Source organism: Mesoplodon densirostris, chromosome 4 (assembly GCF_025265405.1).
Source record: "Mesoplodon densirostris isolate mMesDen1 chromosome 4, mMesDen1 primary haplotype, whole genome shotgun sequence".
Lineage (NCBI taxonomy): Eukaryota > Metazoa > Chordata > Mammalia > Artiodactyla > Ziphiidae > Mesoplodon > Mesoplodon densirostris.
In genome coordinates, this window is record NC_082664.1 from 113,630,974 (window position 1) to 113,655,984 (window position 25,011).

The window sequence follows — 25,011 nt, forward strand, 5'->3', positions numbered from 1 at the left end:
GGACCTCAGATTCGATGAGGAGACGGTAGAGTGTTCTCACTCATTTTGTTCAGATTTTCCAAGGAATGCATACAAGGGTGTCACCATCGATCCAAGCACAGGCTGGGACGCTGCAGAACACAACCGGGCATGCCGTGGGGGTCTGAAGAGGAGAGATGACCTCGGAGTACTCCAAAACGCTGGGGAATCCACAGCCCTCAGGCCACTCAGAAAGAGCAACAGTCAATCCACTCTTGCAGCCATTTGGACCGTCTGAGGAAAACCTCATATCCAATGGCACATCATAGGGTGGGTGAAAGCCTACCTTCCTGAGTTAGCCAGAGCCACGCGTAGCAACATGCCCCCGTGTCATTTTTCCACTTTTCCTTAGCACCTGCAGTCATCAGCCAACGCGTAGGTCTTCTTCTCTTTGCCGACGGCCAGCCTTGTCCAGCATCTGCACCTGAGAACTGGACATAAATCAGGTATGCTTCAGAATTGGACCGGTGTACTCAGAGATCATGATTCATGAGAATTTTTACCTGGGCTTGAGCTCGGACCCTGCCTCCCAAGGACGTCTACCTTTACAGAGAACTCAATGTTTGTCTGACAGCACGACTGCAGTAAGTAAGGCGTGTACATTGGCCAGTACGTGAGAGGGTATATTTTTGTTTTCACGCATGTGCGCGTGTGTGACTGTTACTGCACACGACGACGTGCTTGTGGGCTTCTTTGTGTGCCTCTGAATCCGCAGCTTGCTCTCTGTGTGTCCCTGTGGCCCTCTCCTGAGACCTCGAACCATAAAAGCCAGAGTTTATACACAGCGTCCTGGATTTGGACCCCCCACTGAATGGAGAAAGACGTCTTCAAGCTTCAACAGACTGAATGTGAACTTTGAAACCCAGGGGGGTTTCAAATGGGCCAAGGACTTCAACTATTCCACAGCCAAGCCTTCTGACCAACGCACAAAGACCTGACGAGACCTGCTTTCCAACCGTGGGTGTAACATATAGATGGACCCAGAAATCCTGCAACCTAGTAGAATATGTAATGTGCACTTGGGGGCACTCCCATCATTTTTAGGAGCAAGGAAACCTCCTATGGGCGGGCCGACCTGCGACTGGCTACAGGCAAGATGCAGCCCGGCACCTCTCAAGGGGCTAACGAAATTCGGCCCAACTGCCAATTGTTGCCAACTATGCCTAATCACTTTGCGAGGACCCATGGGAATGCCCACCACAGGAAGTGGTGGGCTTCAGTAACCAAGACCCACGTTCAAACCCCACTGCGGAAACTAGGCTAGCTTCCCAGGCACGTGTTGCCAGCATCCAGCCACCAGGTTTGGCGGCCCTGAACCCGGAGGAAACACTCAAATTCTTGACAGTGTTGTCCTAGGTGCCCTCCTCCTGCCCACCGGGTAAGACGAACCTACTGGAAGCCACAGACATCATTTAAACTCGGGGTCACTGTATACCAGGGATGGCAGAGCGCAAACACGACTGCTTTGATGACACTGACCATACCCCATGCATCCTGGCACTTCTTCACTGACAGAGTGACACTACCGAGAACCTCACAGAGATCAAAGGCACTCTCCCCGAGGACCACAGACCGATTTCCAATGGATGAACTCTGCTTCGCGAGGGGACCTGCAAGCTTCAAAGGGCACAGTGGCTGTCCACGGCAGTGCACCTGGCATCGGAACACTGAACGCATCTCTGCTCCGCCAACGGACTGCTCCAGATAAACCACTAGCTATCCAAAACTCCTGCGTGCCACAAGGGCTGGCCGCATCATGCCCTCTCGGAGAAACACTTTCGCTTTGCACATTCCCAAACAAGGAAACAAAGTGGCCAAAGGGCATGTTCGCATAACCCAAATACCCCCAAGATGAGCGGCACAGACGCTTCAACATGTCCAACTTCTCGGCGTCCTGCAAGACACCCTTTGGGCGACATTCCTCCGGCAACGGGATCACAACTCTACGCAGGTTAAGTACGTAACCACTTCCCCATGTACTGCCAAAGCCATCCCCTTCGTGGGCAGCTGATGCCAGCACATCACGAACAGGACGCATTCTTGGGAAGACGTGGCCAGCTCCTGCAACCCAATCATGACAGCCCATCCCACGACATCACACAGGACATGTCCTCATGATGCCTTGCCATCTTCTGCAGGCCAGCAGCCACCACGCAGGCTTCAATGCAGCACTCGGTCCTAACCCCACTCCACGATGACCCACTTAGTGCCAAAACTCTGTCAGGAGCTGCAGTGGAGTAGCCAACATGGGCAATACCTAGCCCTAATCCATCAGCTCCCTTCCGTTGAAGACCAACCGCAGCCCACACCCACCCACTGCTCCATCCCCACCGGGCACTAAAGAACTTCAACGCGCCAAAACAAATGACAGAGAGGGACACCTGCCTGGCCTGAGGCTCCAGGCTCCAACCAGGGATGCTTCCTCATTTTGGCTTCCAGAAATAGCCCCCGAAGCTGCATGCACAAACGTGATCCTGGCCAAAGCACACCTTTCCAAGCTGCAAGCTTACTGGGCCTACACCAGCACACACTCCGACTCTGAAGACCAGCAGGAGAGCCTTCCCCCTCGCATGCCCTCAATGGTCTTTCAGCAGGGACCTAATATGCGTAGATGACCCAGCTTATGGGCAGACACAGTGGACCCCCAGAGAGGAGCACCTCGAATTCTGGAACCCTGGTGTGTGTTTGCATGCAGGTCAGAAGGGGACGCTGGCCCTCACTCCTCACTCTCCCCTACCCCCGAGAGACGAAACGTGCTGGACCTCAGATTCGATGAGGAGACGGTAGAGTGTTCTCACTCATTTTGTTCAGATTTTCCAAGGAATGCATACAAGGGTGTCATCATTGATCCAAGCACAGGCTAGGACGCTACAGAACACAACCGGGCATGCAGTGGGGGTCTGAAGAGGAGAGATGACCTCGGAGTACTCCAAAACCCTGGGGAATCCACAGCCCTCAGGCCACTCAGAAAGAGCAACAGTCAATCCACTCTTGCAGCCACTGGGACCGTCTGAGGAAAACCTCATATCCAATGGCACATCATCGGGTGGGTGAAAGCCTACCTTCCTGAGTTAGCCAGAGCCACGCGTAGCAACATGCCCCCGTGTCATTTTTCCACTTTTCCTTAGCACCTGCAGTCATCAGCCAACGCGTAGATCTTCTTCTCTTTGCCGACGGCCAGCCTTGTCCAGCAGCTGCACCTGAGAACTGGACATAAATCAGGCAGGCTTCAGAATTGGACCGGTGTACTCAGAGATCATGATTCATGAGAATTTTTACCTGGGCTTGAGCTCAGACCCTGCCTCCCAAGGACGTCTACCTTTACAGAGAACTCAATGTTTGTCTGACAGCACGACTGCAGGAAGTAAGGCATGTACGTTGCCCGGTACGTGAGAGGGAATATTTTTGTTTTCACGCATGTGCGCATGTGTGACTGTTACTGCACACGACGACGCGCTTGCGGGCTTCTTTGTGTGCCTCTGAATCCGCATCTTGCTCTCTGTGTGTCCCTGTGGCCCTCTCCTGAGACCTCGAACCATAAAAGCCAGAGTTTATACACAGCGTCCTGGATTTGGACACCCCCACTGAATGGAAAAAGACCTCTTCAAGCTTCAACAGACTGAATGTGAACTTTGAAACCCAGGGGGCTTTGAAATAGGCCAAGGACTTCCACTCTTCCACAGCCAAGCCTTCTGGCCAACGCACAAACACCTGACGAGACCTGTTTTCCGACCGTGGGTGTAACATATAGATGGACCCAGAAATCCTGCAACCTAGTAGAATATGTAATGTGCACTTGGGGGCACTCCCATCATTTTTAGGAGCAAGGAAACCTCCTATGGGCGGGCCGACCTGCGACTGGCTACAGGCAAGATGCAGCCCGGCACCTCTCAAGGGGCTAACGAAATTCGGCCCAACTGCCAAATGTTGCCAACTATGCCTAATCACTTTGCGAGGACCCATGGGAATGCCCACCACAGGAATTGGTGGGCTTCAGTAACCAAGACTCACGTTCAAACCCCACTGTGGAAACTAGGCTAGCTTCCCAGGCACGTGTTGCCAGCATCCAGCCACCAGGTTTGGCGGCCCTGAACCCGGAGGAAACACTCAAATTCTTAACAGTGTTGTCCTACGTGCCCTCCTCCAGCTCACTGGGTAAGTCGAACCTACTGGAAGCCACAGACATCATTCAAACACTGGTTCACTGTATACCAGGGATGGCAGACCGCTAACACGACTGCTTTGATGACACTGACCATACGCCATGCATCCTGGCACTTCTTCACTGACAGAGTGACACTACCGAGAACCTCCCAGAGATCAAAGGCACTCTCCCTGAGGACCACAGACCGATTTCCAATGGAAGAACTCTGCTTCGCGAGGGGACCTGCAAGCTTCAAAGGGCACAGTGGCTGTCCACGGCAGCGCACCTGGCATCGGAACACTGAACGCATCTCTGCTCCGCCAACGGACTGCTCCAGATAAACCACTAGCTATCCAAAACTCCTGCGTGCCACAATGGCTGGCCGCATCATGCCCTCTCGGAGAAACACTTTCGCTTTGCACATTCCCAAACAAGGAAACAAAGTGGTCAAAGGGCATGTTCGCATAACCCAAATACCCCCAAGGTGAGCGGCAGAGACGCTTCAACATGTCTAACTTCTCGGCGTCCCGCAAGACACCCTTTGCGCGACATTCCTCCGGCAACGGGATCACAGCTCTACGCAGGTTAAGTACGTAAACACATCCTCATGTACTGCCAATGCCATCCCCTTCGTGGGCAGCTGATGCCAGCACATCACGAACAGGACGCATTCTTGGGAAGACGTGGCCAGCTCCTGCAACCCAATCATGACAGCCCATCCCACGACATCACACAGGACATGTCCTCATGATGCCTTGCCATCTTCTGCAGGCCAGCAGCCACCACGCAGGCTTCAATGCAGCACTCGGTCCTAACCCCACTCCACGATGACCCACTTAGTGCCAAAACTCTGTCGGGATCTGCAGTGGAGTAGCCGACATGGGCAATACCTAGCCCTAATCCATCAGCTCCCTTCCGTTGAAGACCAACTGCAGCCCACACCCACCCACTGCTCCATCCCCACCGGGCACTAAAGAACTTCAGCGCGCCAAAACAAATGACAGGGAGGGACACTGGCCTGGCCTGAGGCTCCAGACTCCAACCAGGGATGCTTCCTCATTTTGGCTTCCAGAAATAGCCCCCGAAGCTGCATGCACAAACGTGATACTGGCCAAAGCAGACCTTTCCAAGCTGCAAGCTTACTGGGCCTACACCAGCACGCACTCCGACTCTGAAGACCAGCAGGAGAGCCTTCCCCCTCGCATGCCCTCAACGGTCTTTCAGCAGGGACCTAATATGCGTAGATGACCCAGCTTATGGGCAGACACAGTGGACCCCCAGATAGGAGCACCTCGAATTCTGGAACCCTGGTGTGTGTTTGCATGCAGGTCAGAAGGGGACGCTGGCCCTCACTCCTCACTCTCCCCTACCCCCGAGAGACGAAACGTGCTGGACCTCAGATTCGATGAGGAGACGGTAGAGTGTTCTCACTCATTTTGTTCAGATTTTCCAAGGAATGCATACAAGGGTGTCACCATCGATCCAAGCACAGGCTGGGACGCTGCAGAACACAACCGGGCATGCCGTGGGGGTCTGAAGAGGAGAGATGACCTCGGAGTACTCCAAAACCCTGGGGAATCCACAGCCCTCAGGTCACTCAGAAAGAGCAACAGTCAGTCCACTCTTGCAGCCACTGGGACGGTCTGAGGAAAACCTCATATCCAATGGCACATCTTAGGGTGGGTGAAAGCCTACCTTCCTGAGTTAGCCAGAGCCACGCATAGAAACAGGCCCCTGTGTCATTTTTCCACTTTTCCTTAGCACCTGCAGTCATCAGCCAACGCGTAGGTCTTCTTGTCTTTGCCGACGGCCAGCCTTGTCCAGCAGCTGCACCTGAGAACTGGAGATAAATCAGGCAGGCTTCAGAATTGGACCGGGGTACTCAGAGATCATGATTCATGAGAATTTTTACCTGGGCTTCAGCTCGGAATCTGCCTCCCAAAGACGTCTACATTTATAGAGAACTCAATGTTTGTCTGACAGCACGACTGCAGGAATTAAGGCATGTACGTTGGCCGGTACGTGAAAGGGTATATTTTTGTTTTCACGCATGTGCGCGGGTGTGATTGTTACTGCACATGAGGACGCGCTTGTGGGCGTCTTTGTATGCCTCTGAATCCGCATCTTGCTCTCTGTGTGTTCCTGTGGCCCTCTCCTGAGACCTCGAACCATAAAAGCCAGAGTTTATACACAGCGTCCTGGATTTGGACCCCCCCACTGAATGGAGAAAGACCTCTTCAAGCTTCAACAGACTGAATGTGAACTTTGAAACCCAGGGCGTTTTGACATAGGCCACGGACTTCCACTCTTCCACAGCCAAGCCTTCTGACCAACGCACAAACACCTGACGAGACCTGCTTTCCGACCGTGGGTGTAACATAAAGATGGACCCAGAAATCCTGCAACCTAGTAGAATATGTAATGTGCACTTGGGGCCACTCCCATCATTTTTAGGAGCAAGGAAACCTCCTATGGGCGGGCCGACCTGCGACTGGCTACAGGGAAGATGCAGGCCGGCACCTCTCAAGGGGCTAACGAAATTCGGCCCAACTGCCAATTGTTGCCAACTATGACAAATCACTTTGCGAGGACCCAGGGGAATGCCCACCACAGGAAGTGGTGGGCTTCAGTAACCAAGACCCACGTTCAAACCCCACTGCGGAAACTAGGCTAGCTTCCCAGGCACGTGTTGCCAGCATCCAGACACCAGGTTTGCCGGCCCTGAACCCGGAGGAAACACTCAAATTCTTGACAGTGTTGTCCTACGTGCCCTCCTCCTGCCCACCGGGTAAGTCGAACCTACTGGAAGCCATATACATCATTCAAACACGGGGTCACTGTATACCAGGTATGGCAGACTGCAAACACGACTGCTTTGATGACACTGACCATACCCCATGCATCCTGGCACTTCTTCACTGACAGAGTGACACTACCGAGAACCTCCCAGAGATCAAAGGCACTCTCCCCGAGGACCACAGACCGATTTCCAATGGAAGAACTCTGCTTCGCGAGGGGACCTGCAAGCTTCAAAGGGCACAGTGGCTGTCCATGGCAGCGCACCTGGCATCGGAACACTAAACGCATCTCTGCTCCGCCAACGCACTGCTCCAGATAAACCACTAGCTATCCAAAACTCCTCCATGCCACAAGGGCTGGCCGCATCATGCCCTCTCGGAGAAACACTTTCGCTTTGCACATTCCAAAACAAGGAAACAAAGTGGCCAAAGGGCATGTTCGCATAACCCAAATACCCCCAAGTTGAGCGGCACAGACGCTTCAACATGTCCAACTTCTCGGCGTCCCGCAAGACACCCTTTGGGCGACATTCCTCCGGCAACGGGATCACAACTCTACGCAGGTTAAGTACGTAACCGCATCCTCATGTACTGCCAAAGCCATCCCCTTCGTGGGCAGCTGATGCCAGCACATCACTAACAGGACGCATTCTTGGGAAGACGTGGCCAGCTCCTGCAACCCAATCATGACAGCCCATCCCACGACATCACACAGGACATGTCCTCATGATGCCTTGCCATCTTCTGCAGGCCAGCAGCCACCACGCAGGCTTCAATGCAGCACTCGGTCCTAACCCCACTCCACGATGACCCACTTAGTGCCAAAACTCTGTCGGGATCTGCAGTGGAGTAGCCGACATGGGCAATACCTAGCCCTAATCCATCAGCTCCCTTCCGTTGAAGACCAACCGCAGCCCACACCCACCCACTGCTCCATCCCCACCGGGCACTAAAGAACTTCAGCGCGCCAAAACAAATGACAGGGAGGGACACAGGCCTGGCCTGAGGCTCCAGACTCCAACCAGGGATGCTTCCTCATTATGGCTTCCAGAAATAGCCCCCGAAGCTGCATGGACAAACGTGATCCTGGCCAAAGCACACCTTTCCAAGCTGCAAGCTTACTGGGACTACACCAGCACGCACTCCGAATCTGAAGACCAGCAGGAGAGCCTTCCCCCTCGCATGCCCTCAACGGTCTTTCAGCAGGGACCTAATATGCGTAGATGACCCAGCTTATGGGCAGACACATTGGACCCCCAGATAGGAGCACCTCGAATTCTGGAACCCTGGTGTGTGTTTGCATGCAGGTCAGAAGGGGACGCTGGCCCTCACTCCTCACTCTCCCCTACCCCCGAGAGACGAAACGTGCTGGACCTCAGATTCGATGAGGAGACGGTAGAGTGTTCTCACTCATTTTGTTCAGATTTTCCAAGGAATGCATACAAGGGTGTCACTATCGATCCAAGCACAGGCTGGGACGCTGCAGAACACAACCGGGCATGCCGTGGGGGTGTGAAGAGGAGAGATGACCTCGGAATACTCCAAAACGCTGGGGAATCCACAGCCCTCAGGCCACTCAGAAAGAGCAACAGTCAATCCACTCTTGCAGCCATTTGGACCGTCTGAGGAAAACCTCATATCCAATGGCACATCATAGGGTGCGTGAAAGCCTACCTTACTGAGTTCTGACCAACGCACAAACACCTGACGAGACCTGCTTTCCAACCGTGGGTGTAACATATAGATGGACCCAAAAATCCTGCAACCTAGTAGAATATGTAATGTGCACTTGGGGGCACTCCCATCATTTTTAGGAGCAAGGAAACCTCCTATGGGCGGGCCGACCTGCGACTGGCTACAGGCAAGATGCAGCCCGGCACCTCTCAAGGAGCTAACGAAATTCGGCCCAACTGCCAATTGATGCCAACTATGCCAAATCACTTTGCGAGGACCCATGGGAATGCCCACCACAGAAAGTGGTGGGCTTCAGTAACCAAGACCCACGTTCAAACCCCACTGCGCAAACTAGGCTAGCTTCCCAGGCATGTGTTGCCAGCATCCAGCCACCAGGTTTGGCGGCCGTGAACCCGGAGGAAACACTCAAATTCTTGACAGTGTTGTCCTACGTGCCCTCCTCCTGCCCACCGGGTAAGTCGAACCTACTGGAAGCCACAGGCATCATTCAAGCACGGGGTCACTGTATACCAGGGATGGTAGACCGCAAACACGACTGCTTTGATGACACTGACCATACCCCATGCATCCTGGCACTTCTTCACTGACAGAGTGACACTACCGAGAACCTCCCAGAGATCAAAGGCACTCTCCCCGAGGACCACAGACTGATTTCCAATGGAAGAACTCTGCTTCGCGAGGGGACCTGCAAGCTTCAAAGGGCACAGTGGCTGTCCACGGCAGTGCACCTGGCATCGGAACACTGAACGCATCTCTGCTCCACCAACGGACTGCTCCAGATAAACCACTAGCTATCCAAAACTCCTGCGTGCCACAAGGGCTGGCCGCATCATGCCCTCTCGGAGAAACACTTTCGCTTTGCACATTCCCAAACAAGGAAACAAAGTGGCCAAAGGGCATGTTCGCATAACCCAAATACCCCCAAGGTGAGCGGCACAGACGCTTCAACATGTCCAACTTCTCGGCGTCCCGCAAGACACCCTTTGGGCGACATTCCTCCGGCAACGGGATCACAACTCTACGCAGGTTAAGTACGTAACCGCATCCTCATGTACTGCCAAAGCCATCCCCTTCGTGGGCAGCTGATGCCAGCACATCACGAACAGGACGCATTCTTGGGAAGACGTGGCCAGCTCCTGCAACCCAATCATGACAGCCCATCCCACGACATCACACCGGACATGTCCTCATGATGCCTTGCCATCTTCTGCAGGCCAGCAGCCACCACGCAGGCTTCAATGCAGCACTCGGTCCTAACCCCACTCCACGATGACCCACTTAGTGCCAAAACTCTGTCGGGATCTGCAGTGGAGTAGCCGACATGGGCAATACCTAGCCCTAATCCATCAGCTCCCTTCCGTTGAAGACCAACCGCAGCCCACACCCACCCACTGCTCCATCCCCACCGGGCACTAAAGAACTTCAGCGCGCCAAAACAAATGACAGGGAGGGACACAGGCCTGGCCTGAGGCTCCAGACTCCAACCAGGGATGCTTCCTCATTTTGGCTTCCAGAAATAGCCCCCGAAGCTGCATGGACAAACGTGATCCTGGCCAAAGCACACCTTTCCAAGCTGCAAGCTTACTGGGCCTACACCGGCACGCACTCCGACTCTCAAGAGCAGCAGGAGAGACTTCCCCTTCGCATGCCCTCAACGGTCTTTCAGCAGGGACCTAATTTGCGTAGATGACCCAGCTTATGGGCAGACACAGTGGACCCCCAGATAGGAGCACCTCGAATTCTGGAACCCTGGTGTGTGTTTGCATGCAGGTCAGAAGGGGACGCTGGCCCTCACTCCTCACTCTCCCCTACCCCCGAGAGATGAAACGTGCTGGACCTCAGATTCGATGAGGAGACGGTAGAGTGTTCTCACTCATTTTGTTCAGATTTTCCAAGGAATGCATACAAGGGTGTCACCATCGATCCAAGCACAGGCTGGGACGCTGCAGAACACAACCGGGCATGCCGTGGGGGTCTGAAGAGGAGAGATGACCTCGGAGTACTCCAAAACGCTGGGGAATCCACAGCCCTCAGGCCACTCAGAAAGAGCAACAGTCAATCCACTCTTGCAGCCATTTGGACCGTCTGAGGAAAACCTCATATCCAATGGCACATCATAGGGTGGGTGAAAGCCTACCTTCCTGAGTTAGCCAGAGCCACGCGTAGCAACATGCCCCCGTGTCATTTTTCCACTTTTCCTTAGCACCTGCAGTCATCAGCCAACGCGTAGGTCTTCTTCTCTTTGCCGACGGCCAGCCTTGTCCAGCATCTGCACCTGAGAACTGGACATAAATCAGGTATGCTTCAGAATTGGACCGGTGTACTCAGAGATCATGATTCATGAGAATTTTTACCTGGGCTTGAGCTCGGACCCTGCCTCCCAAGGACGTCTACCTTTACAGAGAACTCAATGTTTGTCTGACAGCACGACTGCAGTAAGTAAGGCGTGTACATTGGCCAGTACGTGAGAGGGTATATTTTTGTTTTCACGCATGTGCGCGTGTGTGACTGTTACTGCACACGACGACGTGCTTGTGGGCTTCTTTGTGTGCCTCTGAATCCGCATCTTGCTCTCTGTGTGTCCCTGTGGCCCTCTCCTGAGACCTCGAACCATAAAAGCCAGAGTTTATACACAGCGTCCTGGATTTGGACCCCCCACTGAATGGAGAAAGACGTCTTCAAGCTTCAACAGACTGAATGTGAACTTTGAAACCCAGGGGGGTTTCAAATGGGCCAAGGACTTCAACTATTCCACAGCCAAGCCTTCTGACCAACGCACAAACACCTGACGAGACCTGCTTTCCAACCGTGGGTGTAACATATAGATGGACCCAGAAATCCTGCAACCTAGTAGAATATGTAATGTGCACTTGGGGGCACTCCCATCATTTTTAGGAGCAAGGAAACCTCCTATGGGCGGGCCGACCTGCGACTGGCTACAGGCAAGATGCAGCCCAGCACCTCTAAAGGGGCTAACGAAATTCGGCCCAACTGCCAATTGTTGCCAACTATGCCTAATCACTTTGCGAGGACCCATGGGAATGCCCACCACAGGAAGTGGTGGGCTTCAGTAACCAAGACCCACGTTCAAACCCCACTGCGGAAACTAGGCTAGCTTCCCAGGCACGTGTTGCCAGCATCCAGCCACCAGGTTTGGCGGCCCTGAACCCGGAGGAAACACTCAAATTCTTGACAGTGTTGTCCTAGGTGCCCTCCTCCTGCCCACCGGGTAAGACGAACCTACTGGAAGCCACAGACATCACTTAAACTCGGGGTCACTGTATACCAGGGATGGCAGACCGCAAACACGACTGCTTTGATGACACTGACCATACCCCATGCATCCTGGCACTTCTTCACTGACAGAGTGACACTACCGAGAACCTCACAGAGATCAAAGGCACTCTCCCCGAGGACCACAGACCGATTTCCAATGGAAGAACTCTGCTTCGCGAGGGGACCTGCAAGCTTCAAAGTGCACAGTGGCTGTCCACGGCAGTGCACCTGGCATCGGAACACTGAACGCATCTCTGCTCCGCCAACGGACTGCTCCAGATAAACCACTAGCTATCCAAAACTCCTGCGTGCCACAAGGGCTGGCCGCATCATGCCCTCTCGGAGAAACACTTTCGCTTTGCACATTCCCAAACAAGGAAACAAAGTGGCCAAAGGGCATGTTCGCATAACCCAAATACCCCCAAGGTGAGCGGCAGAGACGCTTCAACATGTCTAACTTCTCGGCGTCCCGCAAGACACCCTTTGCGCGACATTCCTCCGGCAACGGGATCACAGCTCTACGCAGGTTAAGTACGTAAACACATCCTCATGTACTGCCAATGCCATCCCCTTCGTGGGCAGCTGATGCCAGCACATCACGAACAGGACGCATTCTTGGGAAGACGTGGCCAGCTCCTGCAACCCAATCATGACAGCCCATCCCACGACATCACACAGGACATGTCCTCATGATGCCTTGCCATCTTCTGCAGGCCAGCAGCCACCACGCAGGCTTCAATGCAGCACTCGGTCCTAACCCCACTCCACGATGACCCACTTAGTGCCAAAACTCTGTCGGGATCTGCAGTGGAGTAGCCGACATGGGCAATACCTAGCCCTAATCCATCAGCTCCCTTCCGTTGAAGACCAACTGCAGCCCACACCCACCCACTGCTCCATCCCCACCGGGCACTAAAGAACTTCAGCGCGCCAAAACAAATGACAGGGAGGGACACTGGCCTGGCCTGAGGCTCCAGACTCCAACCAGGGATGCTTCCTCATTTTGGCTTCCAGAAATAGCCCCCGAAGCTGCATGCACAAACGTGATCCTGGCCAAAGCAGACCTTTCCAAGCTGCAAGCTTACTGGGCCTGCACCAGCACGCACTCCGACTCTGAAGACCAGCAGTAGAGCCTTCCCCCTCGCATGCCCTCAACGGTCTTTCAGCAGGGACCTAATATGCGTAGATGACCCAGCTTATGGGCAGACACAGTGGACCCCCAGATAGGAGCACCTCGAATTCTGGAACCCTGGTGTGTGTTTGCATGCAGGTCAGAAGGGGACGCTGGACCTCACTCCTCACTCTCCCCTACCCCCGAGAGACGAAACGTGCTGGACCTCAGATTCGATGAGGAGACGGTAGAGTGTTCTCACTCATTTTGTTCAGATTTTCCAAGGAATGCATACAAGGGTGTCACCATCGATCCAAGCACAGGCTGGGACGCTGCAGAACACAACCGGGCATGCCGTGGGGGTCTGAAGAGGAGAGATGACCTCGGAGTACTCCAAAACCCTGGGGAATCCACAGCCCTCAGGTCACTCAGAAAGAGCAACAGTCAGTCCACTCTTGCAGCCACTGGGACGGTCTGAGGAAAACCTCATATCCAATGGCACATCTTAGGGTGGGTGAAAGCCTACCTTCCTGAGTTAGCCAGAGCCACGCATAGAAACAGGCCCCTGTGTCATTTTTCCACTTTTCCTTAGCACCTGCAGTCATCAGCCAACGCGTAGGTCTTCTTGTCTTTGCCGACGGCCAGCCTTGTCCAGCAGCTGCACCTGAGAACTGGAGATAAATCAGGCAGGCTTCAGAATTGGACCGGGGTACTCAGAGATCATGATTCATGAGAATTTTTACCTGGGCTTCAGCTCGGAATCTGCCTCCCAAAGACGTCTACATTTATAGAGAACTCAATGTTTGTCTGACAGCACGACTGCAGGAATTAAGGCATGTACGTTGGCCGGTACGTGAGAGGGTATATTTTTGTTTTCACGCATGTGCGCGGGTGTGATTGTTACTGCACATGAGGACGCGCTTGTGGGCGTCTTTGTGTGCCTCTGAATCCGCATCTTGCTCTCTGTGTGTTCCTGTGGCCCTCTCCTGAGACCTCGAACCATAAAAGCCAGAGTTTATACACAGCGTCCTGGATTTGGACCCCCCGACTGAATGGAGAAAGACCTCTTCAAGCTTCAACAGACTGAATGTGAACTTTGAAACCCAGGGCGTTTTGACATAGGCCACGGACTTCCACTCTTCCACAGCCAAGCCTTCTGACCAACGCACAAACACCTGACGAGACCTGCTTTCCGACCGTGGGTGTCACATAAAGATGGACCCAGAAATCCTGCAACCTAGTAGAATATGTAATGTGCACTTGGGGCCACTCCCATCATTTTTAGGAGCAAGGAAACCTCCTATGGGCGGGCCGACCTGCGACTGGCTACAGGCAAGATGCAGGCCGGCACCTCTCAAGGGGCTAACGAAATTCGGCCCAACTGCCAATTGTTGCCAACTATGACAAATCACTTTGCGAGGACCCAGGGGAATGCCCACCACAGGAAGTGGTGGGCTTCAGTAACCAAGACCCACGTTCAAACCCCACTGCGGAAACTAGGCTAGCTTCCCAGGCACGTGTTGCCAGCATCCAGACACCAGGTTTGGCGGCCCTGAACCCGGAGGAAACACTCAAATTCTTGACAGTGTTGTCCTACGTGCCCTCCTCCTGCCCACCGGGTAAGTCGAACCTACTGGAAGCCATAGACATCATTCAAACACGGGGTCACTGTATACCAGGTATGGCAGACTGCAAACACGACTGCTTTGATGACACTGACCATACGCCATGCATCCTGGCACTTCTTCACTGACAGAGTGACACTACCGAGAACCTCCCAGAGATCAAAGGCACTCTCCCCGAGGACCACAGACCGATTTCCAATGGAAGAACTCTGCTTCGCGAGGGGACCTGCAAGCTTCAAAGGGCACAGTGGCTGTCCACGGCAGCGCACCTGGCATCGGAACACTAAACGCATCTCTGCTCCGCCAACGCACTGCTCCAGATAAACCACTAGCTATCCAAAACTCCTCCATGCCACAAGGGCTGGCCGCATCATGCCCTCTCGGAGAAACACTTTCGCTTTGCACATTCCAAAACAAGGAAACAAAGTGGCCAAAGGGCATGTTCGCATAACCCAAATACCCCCAAGTTGAGCGGCACAGACGCTTCAACATGTCCAACTTCTCGGCGTCCCGCAAGACACCCTTTGGGCGACATTCCTCCGGCAACGGGATCACAACTCTACGCAGGTTAAGTACGTAACCGCATCCTCATGTACTGCCAAAGCCATCCCCTTCGTGGGCAGCTGATGCCAGCACATCACGAACAGGACGCATTCTTGGGAAGACGTGGCCAGCTCCTGCAACCCAATCATGACAGCCCATCCCACGACATCACACCGGACATGTCCTCATGATGCCTTGCCATCTTCTGCAGGCCAGCAGCCACCACGCAGGCTTCAATGCAGCACTCGGTCCTAACCCCACTCCACGATGACCCACTTAGTGCCAAAACTCTGTCGGGATCTGCAGTGGAGTAGCCGACATGGGCAATACCTAGCCCTAATCCATCAGCTCCCTTCCGTTGAAGACCAACCGCAGCCCACACCCACCCACTGCTCCATCCCCACCGGGCACTAAAGAACTTCAGCGCGCCAAAACAAATGACAGGGAGGGACACAGGCCTGGCCTGAGGCTCCAGACTCCAACCAGGGATGCTTCCTCATTATGGCTTACAGAAATAGCCCCCGAAGCTGCATGGACAAACGTGATCCTGGACAAAGCACACCTTTCCAAGCTGCAAGCTTACTGGGCCTACACCAGCACGCACTCCGACTCTGAAGACCAGCAGGAGAGACTTCCCCCTCGCATGCCCTCAACGGTCTTTCAGCAGGGACCTAATATGCGTAGATGACCCAGCTTATGGGCAGACACAGTGGACCCCCAGATAGGAGCACCTCGAATTCTGGAACCCTGGTGTGTGTTTGCATGCAGGTCAGAAGGGGACGCTGGCCCTCACTCCTCACTCTCCCCTACCCCCGAGAGATGAAACGTGCTGGACCTCAGATTCGATGAGGAGACGGTAGAGTGTTCTCACTCATTTTGTTCAGATTTTCCAAGGAATGCATACAAGGGTGTCACCATCGATCCAAGCACAGGCTGGGACGCTGCAGAACACAACCGGGCATGCCGTGGGGGTCTGAAGAGGAGAGATGACCTCGGAGTACTCCAAAACGCTGGGGAATCCACAGCCCTCAGGCCACTCAGAAAGAGCAACAGTCAATCCACTCTTGCAGCCATTTGGACCGTCTGAGGAAAACCTCATATCCAATGGCACATCATAGGGTGGGTGAAAGCCTACCTTCCTGAGTTAGCCAGAGCCACGTGTAGCAACATGCCCCCGTGTCATTTTTCCACTTTTCCTTAGCACCTGCAGTCATCAGCCAACGCGTAGGTCTTCTTCTCTTTGCCGACGGCCAGCCTTGTCCAGCATCTGCACCTGAGAACTGGACATAAATCAGGTAGGCTTCAGAATTGGACCGGTGTACTCAGAGATCATGATTCATGAGAATTTTTACCTGGGCTTGAGCTCGGACCCTGCCTCCCAAGGACGTCTACCTTTACAGAGAACTCAATGTTTGTCTGACAGCACGACTGCAGTAAGTAAGGCGTGTACATTGGCCAGTACGTGAGAGGGTATATTTTTGTTTTCACGCATGTGCGCGTGTGTGACTGTTACTGCACACGACGACGTGCTTGTGGGCTTCTTTTTATGCCTCTGAATCCGCATCTTGCTCTCTGTGTGTCCCTGTGGCCCTCTCCTGAGACCTCGAACCATAAAAGCCAGAGTTTATACACAGCGTCCTGGATTTGGACCCCCCACTGAATGGAGAAAGACGTCTTCAAGCTTCAACAGACTGAATGTGAACTTTGAAACCCAGGGGGGTTTCAAATGGGCCAAGGACTTCAACTATTCCACAGCCAAGCCTTCTGACCAACGCACAAACACCTGACGAGACCTGCTTTCCAACCGTGGGTGTAACATATAGATGGACCCAGAAATCCTGCAACCTAGTAGAATATGTAATGTGCACTTGGGGGCACTCCCATCATTTTTAGGAGCAAGGAAACCTCCTATGGGCGGGCCGACCTGCGACTGGCTACAGGCAAGATGCAGCCCGGCACCTCTCAAGGGGCTAACGAAATTCGGCCCAACTGCCAATTGTTGCCAACTATGCCAAATCACTTTGCGAGGACCCATGGGAATGCCCACCACAGGAAGTGGTGGGCTTCAGTAACCAAGACCCACGTTCAAACCCCACTGCGGAAACTAGGCTAGCTTCCCAGGCACGTGTTGCCAGCATCCAGCCACCAGGTTTGGCGGCCCTGAACCCGGAGTAAACACTCAAATTCTTGACAGTGTTGTCCTACGTGCCCTCCTCCTGCCCACCGGGTAAGACGAACCTACTGGAAGCCACAGACATCATTTAAACTCGGGGTCACTGTATACCAGGGATGGCAGACCGCAAACACGACTGCTTTGATGATACTGACCATACCCCATGCATCCTGGCACTTCTTCACTGACAGAGTGACACTGCCGAGAACCTCCCAGAGATCAAAGGCACTCTCCCTGAGGACCACAGACCGATTTCCAATGGAAGAACTCTGCTTCGCGAGGGGACCTGCAAGCTTCAAAGGGCACAGTGGCTGTCCACGGCAGCGCACCTGGCATCGGAACACTGAACGCATCTCTGCTCCGCCAACGGACTGCTCCAGATAAACCACTAGCTATCCAAAACTCCTGCGTGCCACAATGGCTGGCCGCATCATGCCCTCTCGGTGAAACACTTTCGCTTTGCACATTCCCAAACAAGGAAACAAAGTGGTCAAAGGGCATGTTCGCATAACCCAAATACCCCCAAGGTGAGCGGCAGAGATGCTTCAACATGTCTAACTTCTCGGCGTCCCGCAAGACACCCTTTGCGCGACATTCCTCCGGCAACGGGATCACAGCTCTACGCAGGTTAAGTACGTAAACACATCCTCATGTACTGCCAATGCCATCCCCTTCGTGGGCAGCTGATGCCAGCACATCACGAACAGGACGCATTCTTGGGAAGACGTGGCCAGCTCCTGCAACCCAATCATGACAGCCCATCCCACGACATCACACAGGACATGTCCTCATGATGCCTTGCCATCTTCTGCAGGCCAGCAGCCACCACGCAGGCTTCAATGCAGCACTCGGTCCTAACCCCACTCCACGATGACCCACTTAGTGCCAAAACTCTGTCGGGATCTGCAGTGGAGTAGCCGACATGGGCAATACCTAGCCCTAATCCATCAGCTCCCTTCCGTTGAAGACCAACTGCAGCCCACACCCACCCACTGCTCCATCTCCACCGGGCACTAAAGAACTTCAGCGCGCCAAAACAAATGACAGGGAGGGACACTGGCCTGGCCTGAGGCTCCAGACTCCAACCAGGGATGCTTCCTCATTTTGGCTTCCAGAAATAGCCCCCGAAGCTGCATGCACAAACGTGATCCTGGCCAAAGCAGACCTTTCCAAGCTGCAAGCTTACTGGGCCTACACCAGCACCCACTCCGACTCTGAAGACCAGCAGGAGAGCCTTCCCCCTCGCATGCCCTCAACGGTCTTTCAGCAGGGACCTAATATGCGTAGATGACCCAGCTTATGGGCAGACACAGTGGACCCCCAGATAGGAGCACCTCGAATTCTGGAACCCTGGTGTGTGTTTGCATGCAGGTCAGAAGGGGACGCTGGCCCTCACTCCTCACTCTCCCCTACCCCCGAGAGACGAAACGTGCTGGACCTCAGATTCGATGAGGAGACGGTAGAGTGTTCTCACTCATTTTGTTCAGATTTTCCAAGGAATGCATACAAGGGTGTCACCATCGATCCAAGCACAGGCTGGGACGCTGCAGAACACAACCGGGCATGCCGTGGGGGTCTGAAGAGGAGAGATGACCTCGGAGTACTCCAAAACCCTGGGGAATCCACAGCCCTCAGGTCACTCAGAAAGAGCAACAGTCAGTCCACTCTTGCAGCCACTGGGACGGTCTGAGGAAAACCTCATATCCAATGGCACATCTTAGGGTGGGTGAAAGCCTACCTTCCTGAGTTAGCCAGAGCCACGCATAGAAACAGGCCCCTGTGTCATTTTTCCACTTTTCCTTAGCACCTGCAGTCATCAGCCAACGCGTAGGTCTTCTTGTCTTTGCCGACGGCCAGCCTTGTCCAGCAGCTGCACCTGAGAACTGGAGATAAATCAGGCAGGCTTCAGAATTGGACCGGGGTACTCAGAGATCATGATTCATGAGAATTTTTACCTGGGCTTCAGCTCGGAATCTGCCTCCCAAAGACGTCTACATTTATAGAGAACTCAATGTTTGTCTGACAGCACGACTGCAGGAATTAAGGCATGTACGTTGGCCGGTACGTGAGAGGGTATATTTTTGTTTTCACGCATGTGCGCGGGTGTGATTGTTACTGCACATGAGGACGCGCTTGTGGGCATCTTTGTGTGCCTCTGAATCCGCATCTTGCTCTCTGTGTGTTCCTGTGGCCCTCTCCTGAGACCTCGAACCATAAAAGCCAGAGTTTATACACAGCGTCCTGGATTTGGACCCCCCGACTGAATGGAGAAAGACCTCTTCAAGCTTCAACAGACTGAATGTGAACTTTGAAACCCAGGGCGTTTTGACATAGGCCACGGACTTCCACTCTTCCACAGCCAAGCCTTCTGACCAACGCACAAACACCTGACGAGACCTGCTTTCCGACCGTGGGTGTAACATAAAGATGGACCCAGAAATCCTGCAACCTAGTAGAATATGTAATGTGCACTTGGGGCCACTCCCATCATTTTTAGGAGCAAGGAAACCTCCTATGGGCGGGCCGACCTGCGACTGGCTACAGGCAAGATGCAGGCCGGCACCTCTCAAGGGGCTAACGAAATTCGGCCCAACTGCCAATTGTTGCCAACTATGACAAATCACTTTGCGAGGAGCCAGGGGAATGCCCACCACAGGAAGTGGTGGGCTTCAGTAACCAAGACCCACGTTCAAACCCCACTGCGGAAACTAGGCTAGCTTCCCAGGCACGTGTTGCCAGCATCCAGCCACCAGGTTTGCCGGGCCTGAACCCGGAGGAAACACTCAAATTCTTGACAGTGTTGTCCTACGTGCCCTCCTCCTGCCCACCGGGTAAGTCGAACCTACTGGAAGCCATAGACATCATTCAAACACGGGGTCACTGTATACCAGGTATGGCAGACTGCAAACACGACTGCTTTGATGACACTGACCATACGCCATGCATCCTGGCACTTCTTCACTGACAGAGTGACACTACCGAGAACCTCCCAGAGATCAAAGGCACTCTCCCCGAGGACCACAGACCGATTTCCAATGGAAGAACTCTGCTTCGCGAGGGGACCTGCAAGCTTCAAAGGGCACAGTGGCTGTCCACGGCAGCGCACCTGGCATCGGAACACTAAACGCATCTCTGCTCCGCCAACGCACTGCTCCAGATAAACCACTAGCTATCCAAAACTCCTCCATGCCACAAGGGCTGGCCGCATCATGCCCTCTCGGAGAAACACTTTCGCTTTGCACATTCCAAAACAAGGAAACAAAGTGGCCAAAGGGCATGTTCGCATAACCCAAATACCCCCAAGTTGAGCGGCACAGACGCTTCAACATGTCCAACTTCTCGGCGTCCCACAAGACACCCTTTGGGCGACATTCCTCCGGCAACGGGATCACAACTCTACGCAGGTTAAGTACGTAACCGCATCCTCATGTACTGCCAAAGCCATCCCCTTCGTGGGCAGCTGATGCCAGCACATCACGAACAGGACGCATTCTTGGGAAGACGTGGCCAGCTCCTGCAACCCAATCATGACAGCCCATCCCACGACATCACACCGGACATGTCCTCATGATGCCTTGCCATCTTCTGCAGGCCAGCAGCCACCACGCAGGCTTCAATGCAGCACTCGGTCCTAACCCCACTCCACGATGACCCACTTAGTGCCAAAACTCTGTCGGGATCTGCAGTGGAGTAGCCGACATGGGCAATACCTAGCCCTAATCCATCAGCTCCCTTCCGTTGAAGACCAACCGCAGCCCACACCCACCCACTGCTCCATCCCCACCGGGCACTAAAGAACTTCAGCGCGCCAAAACAAATGACAGGGAGGGACACAGGCCTGGCCTGAGGCTCCAGACTCCAACCAGGGATGCTTGCTCATTATGGCTTCCAGAAATAGCCCCCGAAGCTGCATGGACACACGTGATCCTGGCCAAAGCACACCTTTCCAAGCTGCAAGCTTACTGGGCCTACACCAGCACGCACTCCGACTCTGAAGACCAGCAGGAGAGCCTTCCCCCTCGCATGCCCTCAACGGTCTTTCAGCAGGGACCTAATATGCGTAGATGACCCAGCTTATGGGCAGACACAGTGGACCCCCAGATAGGAGCACCTCGAATTCTGGAACCCTGGTGTGTGTTTGCATGCAGGTCAGAAGGGGACGCTGGCCCTCACTCCTCACTCTCCCCTACCCCCGAGAGATGAAACGTGCTGGACCTCAGATTCGATGAGGAGACGGTAGAGTGTTCTCACTCATTTTGTTCAGATTTTCCAAGGAATGCATACAAGGGTGTCACCATCGATCCAAGCACAGGCTGGGACGCTGCAGAACACAACCGGGCATGCCGTGGGGGTCTGAAGAGGAGAGATGACCTCGGAGTACTCCAAAACGCTGGGGAATCCACAGCCCTCAGGCCACTCAGAAAGAGCAACAGTCAATCCACTCTTGCAGCCATTTGGACCGTCTGAGGAAAACCTCATATCCAATGGCACATCATAGGGTGGGTGAAAGCCTACCTTCCTGAGTTAGCCAGAGCCACGCGTAGCAACATGCCCCCGTGTCATTTTTCCACTTTTCCTTAGCACCTGCAGTCATCAGCCAACGCGTAGGTCTTCTTCTCTTTGCCGACGGCCAGCCTTGTCCAGCATCTGCACCTGAGAACTGGACATAAATCAGGTAGGCTTCAGAATTGGACCGGTGTACTCAGAGATCATGATTCATGAGAATTTTTACCTGGGCTTGAGCTCGGACCCTGCCTCCCAAGGACGTCTACCTTTACAGAGAACTCAATGTTTGTCTGACAGCACGACTGCAGTAAGTAAGGCGTGTACATTGGCCAGTACGTGAGAGGGTATATTTTTGTTTTCACGCATGTGCGCGTGTGTGACTGTTACTGCACACGACGACGTGCTTGTGGGCTTCTTTTTATGCCTCTGAATCCGCATCTTGCTCTCTGTGTGTCCCTGTGGCCCTCTCCTGAGACCTCGAACCATAAAAGCCAGAGTTTATACACAGCGTCCTGGATTTGGACCCCCCACTGAATGGAGAAAGACGTCTTCAAGCTTCAACAGACTGAATGTGAACTTTGAAACCCAGGGGGGTTTCAAATGGGCCAAGGACTTCAACTATTCCACAGCCAAGCCTTCTGACCAACGCACAAACACCTGACGAGACCTGCTTTCCAACCGTGGGTGTAACATATAGATGGACCCAGAAATCCTGCAACCTAGTAGAATATGTAATGTGCACTTGGGGGCACTCCCATCATTTTTAGGAGCAAGGAAACCTCCTATGGGCGGGCCGACCTGCGACTGGCTACAGGCAAGATGCAGCCCGGCACCTCTCAAGGGGCTAACGAAATTCGGCCCAACTGCCAATTGTTGCCAACTATGCCTAATCACTTTGCGAGGACCCATGGGAATGCCCACCACAGGAAGTGGTGGGCTTCAGTAACCAAGACCCACGTTCAAACCCCACTGCGGAAACTAGGCTAGCTTCCCAGGCACGTGTTGCCAGCATCCAGCCACCAGGTTTGGCGGCCCTGAACCCGGAGGAAACACTCAAATTCTTGACAGTGTTGTCCTACGTGCCCTCCTCCTGCCCACCGGGTAAGACGAACCTACTGGAAGCCACAGACATCATTTAAACTCGGGGTCACTGTATACCAGGGATGGCAGACCGCAAACACGACTGCTTTGATGACACTGACCATACCCCATGCATCCTGGCACTTCTTCACTGACAGAGTGACACTACCGAGAACCTCCCAGAGATCAAAGGCACTCTCCCCGAGGACCACAGACCGATTTCCAATGGAAGAACTCTGCTTCGCGAGGGGACCTGCAAGCTTCAAAGGGCACAGTGGCTGTCCACGGCAGTGCACCTGGCATCGGAACACTGAACGCATCTCTGCTCCGCCAACGGACTGCTCCAGATAAACCACTAGCTATCCAAAACTCCTGCGTGCCACAAGGGCTGGCCGCATCATGCCCTCTCGGAGAAACACTTTCGCTTTGCATATTCCCAAACAAGGAAACAAAGTGGCCAAAGGGCATGTTCGCATAACCCAAATACCCCCAAGGTGAGCGGCACAGACGCTTCAACATGTCCAACTTCTCGGTGTCCTGCAAGACACCCTTTGGGCGACATTCCTCCGGCAACGGGATCACAACTCTACGCAGGTTAAGTACGTAACCGCATCCTCATGTACTGCCAAAGCCATCCCCTTCGTGGGCAGCTGATGCCAGCACATCACGAACAGGACGCATTCTTGGGAAGACGTGGCCAGCTCCTGCAACCCAATCATGACAGCCCATCCCACGACATCACACAGGACATGTCCTCATGATGCCTTGCCATCTTCTGCAGGCCAGCAGCCACCACGCAGGCTTCAATGCAGCACTCGGTCCTAACCCCAGTCCACGATGACCCACTTAGTGCCAAATCTCTGTCGGGAGCTGCAGTGGAGTAGCCGACATGGGCAATACCTAGCCCTAATCCATCAGCTCCCTTCCGTTGAAGACCAACCCCAGCCCACACCCACACACTGCTCCATCCCCACCGGGCACTAAAGAACTTCAACGCGCCAAAACAAATGACAGAGAGGGACACCTGCCTGGCCTGAGGCTCCAGGCTCCAACCAGGGATGCTTCCTCATGTTGGCTTCCAGAAATAGCCCCCGAAGCTGCATGCACAAACGTGATCCTGGCCAAAGCACACCTTTCCAAGTTGCAAGCTTACTGGGCCTACACCAGCACACACTCCGACTCTGAAGACCAGCAGGAGAGCCTTCCCCCTCGCATGCCCTCAATGGTCTTTCAGCAGGGACCTAATATGCGTAGATGACCCAGCTTATGGGCAGACACAGTGGACCCCCAGATAGGAGCACCTCGAATTATGGAACCCTGGTGTGTGTTTGCATGCAGGTCAGAAGAGGACGCTGGCCCTCACTCCTCACTCTCCCCTACCCCCGAGAGACGAAACGTGCTGGACCTCAGATTCGATGAGGAGACGGTAGAGTGTCCTCACTCATTTTGTTCAGATTTTCCAAGGAATGCATACAAGGGTGTCATCATTGATCCAAGCACAGGCTAGGACGCTGCAGAACACAACCGGGCATGCAGTGGGGGTCTGAAGAGGAGAGATGACCTCGGAGTACTCCAAAACCCTGGGGAATCCACAGCCCTCAGGCCACTCAGAAAGAGCAACAGTCAATCCACTCTTGCAGCCACTGGGACCGTCTGAGGAAAACCTCATATCCAATGGCACATCATAGGGTGGGTGAAAGCCTACCTTCCTGAGTTAGCCAGAGCCACGCATAGCAACATGCCCCCGTGTCATTTTTCCACTTTTCCTTAGCACCTGCAGTCATCAGCCAACGCGTAGGTCTTCTTCTCTTTGCTGACGGCCAGCCTTGTCCAGCAGCTGCACCTGAGAACTGGACATAAATCAGGCAGGCTTCAGAATTGGACCGGTGTACTCAGAGATCATGATTCATGAGAATTTTTACCTGGGCTTGAGCTCAGACCCTGCCTCCCAAGGACGTCTACCTTTACAGAGAACTCAATGTTTGTCTGACAGCACGACTGCAGGAAGTAAGGCATGTACGTTGGCCGGTACGTGAGAGGGA

General features: G+C 53.9%; 10 non-coding genes across 10 annotated transcripts; all 10 read right to left on the reverse strand.

Moving 5' to 3' along the window:
* On the reverse strand, nucleotides 1-93 carry LOC132490184 (small nucleolar RNA SNORD116). Its single transcript, XR_009532544.1, has one exon. It is a non-coding gene; the product is annotated as a small nucleolar RNA SNORD116 (small nucleolar RNA).
* A 2,683-nt stretch (nucleotides 94-2,776) lies between these two features.
* Nucleotides 2,777-2,869, reverse strand: LOC132490117 (small nucleolar RNA SNORD116). Its single transcript, XR_009532477.1, has one exon. It is a non-coding gene; the product is annotated as a small nucleolar RNA SNORD116 (small nucleolar RNA).
* A 2,684-nt stretch (nucleotides 2,870-5,553) lies between these two features.
* Nucleotides 5,554-5,646, reverse strand: LOC132490185 (small nucleolar RNA SNORD116). The gene has a single exon (XR_009532545.1). It is a non-coding gene; the product is annotated as a small nucleolar RNA SNORD116 (small nucleolar RNA).
* A 2,684-nt stretch (nucleotides 5,647-8,330) lies between these two features.
* On the reverse strand, nucleotides 8,331-8,423 carry LOC132489509 (small nucleolar RNA SNORD116). The gene has a single exon (XR_009531919.1). It is a non-coding gene; the product is annotated as a small nucleolar RNA SNORD116 (small nucleolar RNA).
* A 2,065-nt stretch (nucleotides 8,424-10,488) lies between these two features.
* Nucleotides 10,489-10,581, reverse strand: LOC132490187 (small nucleolar RNA SNORD116). Its single transcript, XR_009532546.1, has one exon. It is a non-coding gene; the product is annotated as a small nucleolar RNA SNORD116 (small nucleolar RNA).
* A 2,683-nt stretch (nucleotides 10,582-13,264) lies between these two features.
* LOC132490189 (small nucleolar RNA SNORD116) lies at nucleotides 13,265-13,357 on the reverse strand. The gene has a single exon (XR_009532548.1). It is a non-coding gene; the product is annotated as a small nucleolar RNA SNORD116 (small nucleolar RNA).
* Nucleotides 13,358-16,041: 2,684 nt separating this feature from the next.
* On the reverse strand, nucleotides 16,042-16,134 carry LOC132490190 (small nucleolar RNA SNORD116). The gene has a single exon (XR_009532549.1). It is a non-coding gene; the product is annotated as a small nucleolar RNA SNORD116 (small nucleolar RNA).
* Nucleotides 16,135-18,817: 2,683 nt separating this feature from the next.
* On the reverse strand, nucleotides 18,818-18,910 carry LOC132490191 (small nucleolar RNA SNORD116). Its single transcript, XR_009532550.1, has one exon. It is a non-coding gene; the product is annotated as a small nucleolar RNA SNORD116 (small nucleolar RNA).
* A 2,684-nt stretch (nucleotides 18,911-21,594) lies between these two features.
* On the reverse strand, nucleotides 21,595-21,687 carry LOC132490192 (small nucleolar RNA SNORD116). Its single transcript, XR_009532551.1, has one exon. It is a non-coding gene; the product is annotated as a small nucleolar RNA SNORD116 (small nucleolar RNA).
* Nucleotides 21,688-24,370: 2,683 nt separating this feature from the next.
* Nucleotides 24,371-24,463, reverse strand: LOC132489494 (small nucleolar RNA SNORD116). Its single transcript, XR_009531904.1, has one exon. It is a non-coding gene; the product is annotated as a small nucleolar RNA SNORD116 (small nucleolar RNA).
* Between the last annotated feature and the right edge of the window lie 548 nt (nucleotides 24,464-25,011).